Here is a 13,499-nt window from a genome sequence, read left to right as displayed (position 1 = left end):
TAGCTGAATAAATGGTTCAATTTTTATTATTGGTTATTCAAGTGTGAGTGAAAAACCTGCTGCTTCTGTATTCATTAGCAATAATTACTAAGTCCTTAGTTTTCATTAAAAAATATGTTTTGTAACATAAACGAGCATTGTGCAGTCGCTGACGGCCGCCTGAAATATTTTTGCTTATTGTTGATTTCAACTTGTGTTATTCATTAAAGTCTCGTTATACCGCTTATCATGTGAGCAAAATGAATGGAATTCCACTTAACTCTTAATTACATGTTTTTAAACTGACTTCAAAACCTTGGTTAAATAACTGCCGTTTATTGAAGTTTACTTTGTAAAAAACTCTTTGCTAACTGCAATTGGTTCGCAGTGGTCTGGGCGTTGGGGTCTGTCAGCTGCCCTCTGATGTTTGAGTTATTCGAGGTGGGACAGGATGGCAGGGGCGTGGCCTGTGTGCTGTCCAGTGCAATTTGAGCAGACGTTTTCTAATAAACATTAAGTTGACATGAGAAACACACCAAACAAATGAAGCAAATGCATTTCATGCTTTGGCCATGTTGACGCCCCGGGGCGGCTACTGGTTGTGAGTGAACAGAGATGGACCAGCGGCGGAGGTGGCGGTGATGGGGGCGTGCCATCTGGTTACTAATGCTGCGCTCCTTTCTCTTTTTTTTCGCGTTTCGTTTTTCATTGCCGGCTTTCAGCGCTTGCACCGCAGGATATGTTTACAAATTGAAAAATATAGCAAGCGACCGCCAGAACGTGCTAAAAAGGGCAGCGCACAGTGATGCGAAAGCTATAGAAAAATACTTAAGCAAGGGAATTGACTGATAAATATATATTTTAATATTATTAAAATAAGTTTAGGTTTCGTTAAGTATACTTTACAATATATAAATCTTTAAATTTATAATGTATTCATTTTGCGATAATTACACCACTGTGCGTGCCAGAAAAAAATGCAGTTGCTGCATGGGTCAGTTGGTGAAACATAGGTTGGGCATTTCCAGGCACCGAGTGGACAGCGCGGCAGGCAACGTACCGAGCGTTGCTACACGAACTGATACTGCAAAGCATATATACAATCTTATACACAGCTATATAGAGCAGTATATATATATATATACGTTTTTGCGGCACAAAGTGGCTGGAGCAGCGTAAATCTGACATGAAACATTTGCGTGACAAGCAAAATGCTGGCGCCCGTTATCCCTAGTCCAGTTTGCAGTTGGCTGTGCTACCACCAAGGACCTGCACTGAATGCACAGAAAAATAATTATGGCGCAAATCATAATAATGCAGCTACCCAAATAGCAACATGCATGCAAGTAGTTCGCTGTCCGAATACTCTGCCAGCTATTTATATACACAATTTTCTTATCAGGCATGCGCGTTGCGTAGATGGAAAGCTCATTATTGACGATGGAGGCGAGACTTTATCTTTAAGTTCATCCCTGAACATCCCACAATCTCATAATTCATAATATAAATATAAATTCAACATCTTCGACAGTCTATCAGATAATTATTCATCTATATATATATAATCTGTCAATATATCAATCAAAGCATTATTTAATGGTAGAAACCTCTATAAATTTAAATATATTTATTAAACAATTCTAATATATTTTATTTTTAAACGCTCTCAAATTAGAGCAACGATTGGGTTATTTCAATCATCATCATTCAACAACTGGCGCCATATGCCCAGCTTTAAGCAGTGTATAAGGATGCCTTTAAATTAAAACGGAACACAGACGCCGGCGACTACAAAGGGGGACAATGTCAGCAGCCTGAAAATTAGCCCGCGGCCAACAAGGAGTTGCAGTTGAGTTGAGTTGTGCAGTCTGAGCAGTGAGCAGCGCTCCCTCATGGCATTGAGACTCTGAGAAGATGAGGATGCGCATATAAATGCCAGTTTCTCATATATTTGCCATTTGCTTGATGCGAACAAATTAACTCTCAAAAGGCAAACAGCAAACAACCTGACCAAATGATTTGCAATGTCAAATTGACAATTAGATTTGTCTGTCGCTCACAGACACGTGCTCTCTCTCCCTCTCTTTCTCTCTCTCTCTCTCGCTAAATGTGTTTCTATATATCCGACTCGAATGATCTTCACTTTTCCACCCGCTGTTGGCTGTCAGCCTGTTGCGAAAATGTTGACAGCATTGAAATCAAAATGTTGACAACAACTGAGCGGAGCGACAGCGCAGACGAATGCCGTTGGCAATAAACTCCTGACTGCTGCTGCTACTCTGATGAGCAGCCCGATAAGAGCTTGGCGGTTGACAGCGGGGTATGCACGTTGTCATCGTGTACATAAATGTCATCTTTGAATCATTTGACAGTTGCACTGACTTCGATTAGGGCGTGATTTGAATGGGAAATTAGCGAAATGTCGTTAGTCGCTCGCAGCTCACTGCGCTCCTTGCCACATTTTTCCGTTTGTGTGAATGATGACAAATTTAATTATGCCAAATGCTCCACTCCACACAACAACTGGCTACGTCTAATGAGATGCAAATGGAAACACGTTGAGTTTAAATAGAAATTTTAGCCATAAGAACTTGGGAATAAAACAGCTTGCGCTTACCATGATAACTATAGCTATCACGATCATTGCTAGTGTACCTAGAGCTAGGCCACTGATGCATCAGCTATGAGCTCATTCTAAGACCAGAAACTGCTGCAAATGAATGCCTGAAGCTCTGTAGAAACTCAATGAAGACTTACCCCAGTCAGGATCGCGCTCAGATTATTATTCTTATTCAAATTATTATTCTTTTCGTGTAAGCAAGCTCCAACCGAGTTAGGCAGTAAGCGAAGTGAGCTTCAGAGACCCTTCATCATGAGTCCAGTGCAGGTCCGATTCAGCAGGTGTATTTAGAATATTGCACAAATGGATTATATTCGAGGCTTTGACTGCATTAAACGAATAGTTCAGCCTGTTAGTGAGAGTAAACTATAGAGCAGAAGAAGGAAATTAAATGAAATGGCTGAGCTGCTGTATCTAGCCGTTTCCAAGCTCATTCTCCTCTCATTATTGTTTTCAAATAAGAATCACACAAAACCCTGCATATTTGTTTGACTCTAAACAAACTTGCTGGCTGTGCCATCTTCTAGCTGCAGAACTTTATCTCCAGCTTCCCACTGCCGCAGACTCCTTTAGGATTGCCATAACTTGATAACAAGCCAAGGACCACTAGAACTTTACTTTACACTGAATTCCACTTTAAAAATGTTAGAAACAATTGCAGAATATAAAGAAATCATCAAGTTATATTATCGTTCGATGCTATAAATTGTATGCGCTGTGAGAGCCAAAGCAAATTCAAGTGGCGAATGCTTTGGTTCTCATTGGCGCCGGTGCCGCCGCCGCTGCCGCTGCCGCTGCTGGCGGCTGAATTGCCTCCGTCCCAACCAGAGTGCAACCCCAGCCACCTTCCAGCCGTTGTCTGTGCGGGCAATGAGTGCTTCCTGTTTCCGGCGTCTCAACTGTCTGGCAGTAACAACTGTAAGCAACTATAACTGTCGGCAAGTTGGCTTTATTATTTCCACACTGTTGAATATGCATATAGATGGGACGAGTGCCCGAAGGGCATAGCGAAGAGGGGCAGTGGTGCTTAACAGGGGATAGTGTGGACTTTGTTTTGCTTTGATGACTAGCATGCCCTTTGGCTCTTTGTGGCTGCCAATAGTCGGAGAAAAAGGGTTCTCTGTTCAGTTCTAGGCGGGTGCATTATCACTACAACGGGGCCAAGTAAAATATTGTGGGGTGTATTAAATATTTCGACTCCTGCCAGCAGCAGCAGAATGCTGGTACAAGGACGTGCTGGCTCCTTGTCCTGGCGAGGCAGCCAAGCAGCAAACTATGTGGGCCCGAGTTGAGGCTGCGGCTCACGCTGCAGCTGCAACTGATCCTTTGTCTGCATTTTATATTAAACTATTTGCTGCTACTGCTGTTGCTGCTGCAGCTTCTGCTGGTATCTGCTTTCTCGTTTTTTTTGTTCAACAATTTGTGGCAACAATTTATGAAAAAATTTGAAGCAATTATGTGGCTACAGCCGCAGCGCGCACCACAAATATGAACAGGTAAACGTGGCAAGCAGCAACTGGCTGTGGTGTCGATGGCTTTGATCAAGCTATGCGCTGCAATAGCTGCGTTGGCATAGATAAATAGTTAAGCATGCCAATTGGGTTAGCTGTGCATTGAACTGGCCAATTCTGAATTGAATTAGCCATAAAGCACAGAGAATATGCTATATGACCTGAAAGTGAGAAAACAAGTTGATGGAATAAATGTATTAATTAGCAGCTGCAGCTATTGCTCAACTACTTCCTACGTGCACGCTGCCACTACAAATAGCACTTTAAGTCTTGAGAATTACATAGAAATGCGTTGCTTAAAAGGCAGAGACATCATATATGTGTGCTCTTTAATTGCCTCTTCAAGTTTTGTGTTTAGTCGACATGCTTGAGACTTGCATAGAAGAGCGATATGTTACTTAAATTGTTTTCCATCAATAAACTGAGAGATATTTTAAGCCCTGCAGCATTTTGCGGCTTAGGCAATAAGAGCTCTCAGCAGCTCAATTAGTTACCGCTGGCCCAAATCCACAGGCAAGCCCACTGACTGCATGCAGCATTTCATAATCGAGAATCTATTGAAATATATACAGATATATATATATATATATATATATATATATATATATATATATATATTCTTATATATTGATATACACACATGGACATGCATCTGTGTGGGCTTTGTATGCTTTAGGTTGGGCAAACAATATTGTGAAGCAGAGATTAGTTGCTTATTTTGACAGTAGCTGTCAGTGTTGCATTTAGCCGAGCAGCTGCCTCTGTAAGCAAACAAAAATATTTTCAGCAGCAGCAGCAGCAGCAGGAGCAGGAGCAAGGGCAAGGCGCTGCCGCTGGAAGGAGTCGTCGTTGCTTTGGCCCTGATGACTATGATGATTCTCATATCTCTGGCGCAACGAGTATATATGCTGCTCTTCTGCTCGAGTGCTTCTCTCAGAGTGCACTCACTCATGCCACACCCACTGCTAGCTAAACTCACCCGGAACTCAGCTTTGGAACAGTTTTTCACATTTTCTTGCCTTTTCGTTTACTCATTTTTCATGTGCAGGCAGCGGCGCTTGGGCTAAGCTTTTAATTAAATGCAAGGAAAATTCAATTTTAATTAAAATTTCTCAAAAACTCTGGCCCGGCATGCATATATAGCCGGATATATACCGGCTTCAGGAGACAGCATGGAACACCGGAACAGGTTCACAGAGTTGTGCACCATATCCTTGGAGCCTTTGAAGAAAAGATGTACTGCTCTGCCGTCTTTTTAGACATCAAACAGGCGTTTGATCGAGTTTGGCACCTGGGACTGCTGCAGAAAGTGAGGACCACCCTTCCAGCCCCATTTTTCGCGTTGCTATCCTCATACCTTATTGGAAGAACCTTCCAAGTGTCAAGGGGGCAAACAGTATCCTTGACTAGACCAATTATGGCTGGAGTACCACAGGGTAGTGTTCTAGGCCCAACACTTTATACTTTATTCACAGGAGATATGCCAACTCCCGAGCCAAATATAGGAAGTACAGATGCAGTACTCATAGCGACCTATGCAGATGACACCGCCATCTTATCACGTCACGTATCTGCGCAAGAAGCTTCAGACTCACTACAAAAATATCTGGACTCTTTCGGACGCTGGGCAAAACGGTGGTGTATCACCATTAATGCACAAAAGTCTGTACATACTACCTTCGCCACTAGAAGAGGAGATTGCCCAAGCGTTGCATTGGGGCCCACTATTCCCAAAGCCTCAAAAGTAAAGTACCTTGGTATCACTCTTGACAGAAGGCTGACTTTTAAAGCGCACATAAGTCAAGTAACCTCAAAATGCAAAAGCAAGCTAAAAACCCTCGACTGGATGCTGAGAGCTTCAAGCAAGTTGTCTTACAGCAGCAAGGCCGCCATCTACAAGGCAATAGTTGTCCCAACCTTCGTATATGGTATCTCTCTATGGGGCTCCTCGGCGAAGACTACAAGGAACAAAATTCAGACCCTGCAGAATAAAGCACTACGCAGATGGACTGGAGCCAGCTGGTTTGTAAGAAACTCAGTCTTACATAGGGATTTAGCAATTCCCACAGTTGCTGAACTCATTGGGCGACACAGTTCAAGATACGCGGACAGACTTGCAGCGCATCCTAACCATCTCGCAAGCAACCTGGCTATAAACAACAATAGGCGAAGACTGAAGAGATTGCATCCTCTAGACAATATTAGAACTAATTAAGATAGTAGCTACAAGTGCAGAATAATTGGCATATCTGCCCTCCCATTAGTTAAGGTTTAGAGCTAAATGCGCTATAGAGTCTAAGACAATAAGCTGCAACAAAATAAAGAAATAAAAACGAAAAAAAAAAAAAAAAAAAAAATATACCGATTGTGATTTTTGTTTGACTGCGTCTGTGCGTCGACTGCTCCGCTCGAATGTTTGCCAAACGTGTAAAATTGAAAATTAGGAAATCGAATTGTAACGCCAGATACGCCGCACAGCCAGGATGGAAGGAGAGCGGCAGGGAATGGAAAAGGGAAGTCGATTGTAAAGAGATGCCTACACTAAGACTATCGCTTCGAGCCGTAGCATTTGAGGCATCACACAAAAGCAAAATTGTAAAGTAATTGAAAATGGAAACTCATTTTGCCAAAAATCATTGAGCAGATGGACAAAAAGCAAACGCGTGGCGTTGGGCGTGGCTGAAGTGCAAGCACAAACTGCACAAACGCGTGGGCATCGCCTCGGCTACAAGTGCAAATCCCATTTGCACAAAGCCAAAAATAAAGCATAATTTGATGGAACTTAAAGCTGCTCGAGAGCAGCTCGATTGCAGCATAATTTATGCAAGCGAACTTGGCTTTAAAACTGGTTGAAAAGCTGAGCTGCGTTGAGCTGAGCTGAACTGAGCTTGAATGTAGCTTGAAACTAATAAAAAGCGTTTGAGTGGAAGATGCATTGAGTTTCAGATGAAATATGTGAAAACGAAGCTTGGTCTAAGCTGCAGAAAATTTCTAAAATTTGTTTTGCTTTGCTTTTGGTTACATCTATTTTTTGAAATTGTTTTCTTTTTCTGTTTATATCTCAACAAAATCATAACATGTTCTTACGATCAAAGCTAATTATGAGCTTTGACTATTACACTAAGTAGATTAAAGCTACTTAGCAGAGCTTTGAGCTTCAAAGAACAAGATTCTTTTGATGCTTAGAGAGGAAAGCTAATGAAAGCTTAGCTGAGGCACAACTTTTCTTTAAGGTCACTTCTAATGTCGCTTATTTGAAATTAGATTAAGAATCAAAAGGTTGCTAAAAGTTCGCTTTTCAAGCAAAAAACGAGTCTCCTCTCTGATAGCAGTAAAATAATCTAGAGATACGCAAAGAGACCTGTTGCAAGGCGACTTTAAGAACCCAATTGCAGCTGCTAAAAAGCGTCGCTCTACATTTATGTGTATGTTTATAAGTAAGCACAATCAAACGTGACTAGCCAGCACTTGGGACACCAGATATATAATGTATATATAGAAATATATATCTAATATATTTTTGGTATGTTTGTTAAACTTGAGGCAAGCGTAAGTTTTTTTTTTGTGCTGAAAAAGCTTTTGGTAGCATTTTGCACATAATTTAAACGCACACATCCTGTCAGTCATAAATTACACATATTACATGCACGTATAAATCGCAGAGCAGATATGACTAGGCCAAAAGTGTGCCCGGAAAACTGTGAGAAAAGCTGGGCGCAAAGTGCTTAACATACTTGGCAAGGCTCTAAGAAAAACGTTTCGAAACCACATGCACGCTTTTACATATGTACATTCAGATATATATATATGTATATATATATATATATAGCTGTATGTATACTCGATTCACATTCACATCGACTGAGACCGCGACATCGACACTCTCATAGGCAAATCGGCGAATGCACGTTCCACACAAAAAGTTGTGAAACTTTGCCCGTTCACACACACACACACACACACACACACACGCACACACTCGCACACCAAGTGAAAGTTGAAAGTAAGTCAGGACAACTTTTACTTTTGCTCAAAGCCAAAGATTATGCCGACTTGACGTGTGCCAAAGTCTTGGTATATTTAAATTGCTGCGTTTTCGTTAAGCCTGAGCTATACTAATTTAGATGATTCTCTGATAGCGTAATACCCATAGGTGTTCTACTTTACAAGCACGTGACTAACGATATTTTTGATAAGATTTATAATTTATTCTATTGAAATGCTTAAAAGTGTTATACATTAGCTATAAATGATAGGCCGCAGGGTAATGTGTAAGGAGCTGAAATGTATACAATTAAAAGGAGGTGACCACACAAGAGTGATACTATTTAGCACTACTACATTTTGGCCCTTGTTTAACTTTATGATAATAAATAATTCTGATAATATTCAGCATGATTTGCCAATTGAGCAAGCCTTATTTGATGCCTGCCAAACTTGAGAAAATAATTGAAAAATGTATTCAAGTTTTGGCTCAGTTTGCTTTCGTCCTCCTTTGCTTTAAGCGTGTTAAAGAAAGATGCTAAATTAGAATGAGATTTGCATAGCTACTGAAGTGAGGTTACCTTGCTTAAGTTGGCAGTGTTGGAAACGCATTTAAGTCAATTGCTTGCTATCATTTGCTGTTTGCTATGCGACAAAAAAAAAACGAGAAGAAAAGAAAAGGAAAAGGCATGGAACGCGAACATCATCAACCACAAAATAATGGGCCAGCAGAATGGGTCTTCGTGGTGGTGCTTATGTTGCGGTCTCCGTTGGGGCGAGGGGAACATGAAACCGCCATCAATGAACCGCAATTGTATTTGTTTGCAAATAACTGAACGTTATCTGAGACTATTTATCTTTATCTACAATAACAGCACAACGGCACTGCGCCAAGGAAGCTCCATTCAAGCAACTCGCCAAGCCAGGACTCAAAAACAATGCAAAAGGACACCGCTGCCGCCGCGACACCAATGCTGAGACGGTGGCTACAGTGGATCTAAAGGCATGGGCAGCAGTGTTACAGTGTTTCAGTGCTTGAGCCAAGGCGCCAACTGAAATAATGATGCAAGCGCCATAACAATAAAAGCGGAGAAAATAGTAGCTGGGCTATTGAAGTCGCCAGCAGAGACAGAGAGACAAAGAGAGAGAGAGAGAGAGAGAGAGAGAGCGAGACTATAGCTGATTCGAGTTCCATTCAAAGACAATATCCTTGTCCTTGCTGCCGTAACACTAGCCAGAGTACATGTTGTTCGAGTGTCCTTCCATATTACCATGACAATGCAATTGCAATAATGTGAGCAAGGCTCGCTCTCAGTTGACTTTTAATGCAGCTGAATTCGGTCTGTTAAATATTTAATAATTTAAAGACTTTGGCTTAGGCACTTAACAATAAATATATTTTGCAAAGCAACAAGAGAGGGAGGAGAAATAAACTTTGGTACAACGAAGTTTAGATACTCTAACATATATAAATATAGATAAATATTAACTTATAGCCTTTGGTTGCTTCTAGTTAAACTCATGCCTTAAGCTTCTAACTTAGATTGAAGATTTGGCTTACAGATAGTAATAGCTCGATTCATAGACTCTCAATACTTCTATAATTTTTCATATCTCTTCTCTCTCGCTCTCTCTGTCTCTCTTTTTCTATACCACCCCCCCCCCCCCCCCTCATTCACTCAACATGTTACATAGCTAAACTGCAAACGATATTACCCTCAGCCAGTTGATGTAGAATAAAAAGTGTAAGGAAATCAGTATTTCACGCATAATGAAATTTAACCCAAAGCGTTTACTGTTGCCCGCCTGAACTTTAGCGCCTAAAACCATGCAAATTAAGTTTAATGGAAAATATATTTTTCCACATTTTTCTCATTTCGGGCGCAGGCCAACGTTGATTTTGTTTTCCTCGGTTTTTATTTTCTGCTGCCCTTTGGGCTGAACATTTTTTTGCTTTAATCAAATTTGGGCCGTTATGGCATGCATTAATATGAATGTAAATAAATATAAAGAGAGAAAGAGAATGAGAGTGAAAGAGAGAGTTATGCAACAAGTACTATGATGCATATTACTATAGAGAGCACTAAAATTGTTCAATCTTTATATTTTTTTTTATAAATATATTATAAATCAAGAGGACCCTGATAGCAAACTAAACTCAAAGGGTTTCATCATGCTGAATTCGAAACTAAAACCAAAATATATATATGATTTCAGGTGCCCGTGATATTCGACATATATAAGCATAAGAGTTTATGAATTACATTCTCGTTTATGCAACATTGAGAAGGGATTTTAGTACAGCTACGGATCTACATCTGAAAAGTTAACTCTTCAAGACCCTTTTTACATTTTTGAAATATCTATATTTGACACAAAAATTTTGTTTACTCCTTAAACTCTAACTCTAACCACTGCCTATGTCTATCTCATTCTAACTTCTGTCTCTGTCTTTTTCATTCTCAGCATATATTTCTGCTTCTCCCACTCTAACTTTTGCCTCTACCTCTGCCTCTGCCTCTGTCACTCGAACTCGAGTCTCTGCTTCTCTCACTCTAACTTCTGCCTCTGAATTTCTCACTCTAACTTCTGTCTCTGTTTCCCTCACTTCAACGTCTGCCTCTGGCTCTGCCTCTTTCACTCTAACTTGTGTCTCTACTTCTCTCACTCTAACCTTTGCCTCTCTTTTTGAACCAGTCTTTCACATTCTACATAACTATATATTTGTGCAATCCTTCGCTGCTGCCATAGTAAATTCTAGTTTTAGACGTTAGTCTTAAATATGAAGTTTCCATTAATTTCTTGAATATATAAAATATATAGAATTATTTTTTGTATATTTCTTTCAACTAAGATTGCTTTTATAAAACTCCTTAATTTATTTGCTTATTTTCTGCTTAATTTTTAAATCATTCTCGCAAAATTCTTTTATAAAATTCGTTTATTCGTTTATTTTCAGAAAAGGTTCGTCTCAGGTATTACGCATAGCCCTGATAACATATAAAATTTCGGCTGAAAGATATTTGAGCAAATATTCTTTTGAAGATTTTACGAATATGATATTAAAGAGCTAAGCATATCAGAAGCTCTTAGCATAATACATACCCAGCATACACAGATATATATCCGTGTTTGTGCCTCATACGTATACGTAATATGTAATCAACACTTAAAGCAGCCGCTGATTCGACTGCACATTTCTACGCAAACACACATCAGATACTCCAAAGAGATAAAGAGAGTTGAGTGGGCTAGGGGAGAGGCAGCAACAGCAGCAGCCGAGTGATGGAGTTTTTGCATGAATTATGCAAAAGAGTTTGTTGAACTGCGGCGGTGCGTTTGCGGTCCCATAAAGGGAATACTTAAATGGGATTTGGGAAATCACAAGCACAGTAAAACTTGGCCAAAAGCCGAAATCGAAAAAAAGAGACAGAGACACAGAAGGAGAGATGGCAAATGGCATAAGCTGCTCTGCATATCCAGCCAATGCACTCGCTAAGTAATATAATAAGCGAGTCATGCAATAAACTTCTTGAATATCATATATAATATATAGATGGTTTTATGCATGCACATATTTTTATATATAATAGGTGGCACTGCCTACCATCAAGTTGTGCAGGCAGCGCGTGTATTCCAATAAATTTCCCAGGCGTTAACTGCGAAATCCCATTGCCCATTTACTTACTGCAAATGCAGCGTGCGTGTGTGTGGCGCACCTGCAAAATTGCAACTTAACAATGCTCGAGAGTGGACCGAAAGCGACCCACTCACGCCCCCATCTGGTTTTGGCCCCCAAGTGGATGCCCCATGTGGCAGATAAATCAATATTGGCAATTTAAAATTGGCTGGCGGTGTATGAAGCCAATATCCGGTTTGGCGTTTGCTACAAGTGTGTGTACGTGTGTGTGTGCGTATGTGTGTGTGACGCCCACTTTTACCCGTAAAAAAACTGGTAAGTGTGCTAGGCCAAAGTGTTGAGCCTTGAGATACTCTATAAACATTGATTCTTATTTTTTTAATGAAACACAAAAAGTTTTCTTTAGTAAAAATATAGAATTTATAAAAAATATTTTTTATAATATAAAATTTCCTTGAGCACGCCTTAACTACTCTGCATACTACACCACAGGGTACATAGGGAAAAAGACGAGGAATCTACTAGCTGCTGCCTCGACTTGGCGGTTGCATGCTGTGGGCCAAACGTGAATCTTAGACAAACAATGTGTGGCAAGCAGCGAAAAGCGTTCAATGGGTGCCCAAATATGTGCGAGTGTGTGTAGCTGTGTGTGCGTGTTTATGTGGTTGTGTGTCTTTCAATAGAGTATAGGGTTTTAGAGGATAGCGAACTGGTCGCGTTGAGTCCATTAAAAATGCGCGTATGTACAGTTGTTGCCCTTACGCTTAAACAAGTCCAGCAGCAAAAGGAAAAAAAAACAGAAGTAGTTCAGGTACAAAACGGACTACGAGATAAAAGTGTAGCTGAATGGAGCATAAACGCTGACATCGCCAACGCTTAGCAGAGCAGAGCAGCCATTGTATTGATATGGGGGGTACACATATAACTTCATTGAAAACGTGCTGCGCTGATTGCTGACTAAAGGCAAAAGACAACCTGAAGAATCTAGCTAGAGATTGAAAGCGGTTGTAAGTAAATAACAGTGGACTAGACATGCTTACATAATTTGACAAATGGGTGTGAGACATATATAATTAAAAAAAAAAAATAAAAATAAATAATTAACAAAAAAAAAAACTTATTATCAAAGAAAACTAATAACAAATTATAGCACAAAGTCAAAGAATTTATTTTATATTTTAAAAAATTTTTAAGCATAAGATTTTTCTTTGAATAGTGCTTTCTTTTTCAGTGCAAACTAGCTCTAAGAGTAGAGAGATCAAAAACACCTGAGCATTGTTTAAATTCAAGGCTTGAACTTTAAATATCAAACTTCAACAGAGCGAAAGTAATTAAAAGCCAAGCAAATAACAACATTTGTTTACCTAAAAACATACTCTACATCAACTTGCCCTCAAAAGCTTTTCAAGTCTATTCCAAAAATAAAACAAAAAGAAAACAAATTTTGCAATTAACATTTTTACTAAGGGAAGCTAACAAAACAATGCGAAGCAAAGCAGGGCAAAAACAAATCGCTTTCGCACTTGACACCCCATGTGAAATTGCCTAATTAAGCGCCAATAAGTATGCCAACAAAAATTTAAATATTATGCAAATTACACTGAGAGAAACGACGTGACGGCGCGCACATTTTAAATGGTTTTTGTTTTGATTTCGCTGATGACATCATCGGGGACCCGCGTCAAATGCGAATTATCAGACAGCAGAGCGAAATTTGTTTACGCAAATGCGAACGGCGGTCAGACAGAGACAGAGCGAAAGAGTT

The sequence above is a fragment of the Drosophila hydei genome, unplaced genomic scaffold, assembly GCF_003285905.1.
Source record: "Drosophila hydei strain 15085-1641.00,03,60 unplaced genomic scaffold, DhydRS2 tig00008116-arrow-pilon, whole genome shotgun sequence".
NCBI classification, from domain to species: Eukaryota; Metazoa; Arthropoda; class Insecta; order Diptera; family Drosophilidae; genus Drosophila; species Drosophila hydei.
This window is presented reverse-complemented; position numbering follows the sequence as displayed.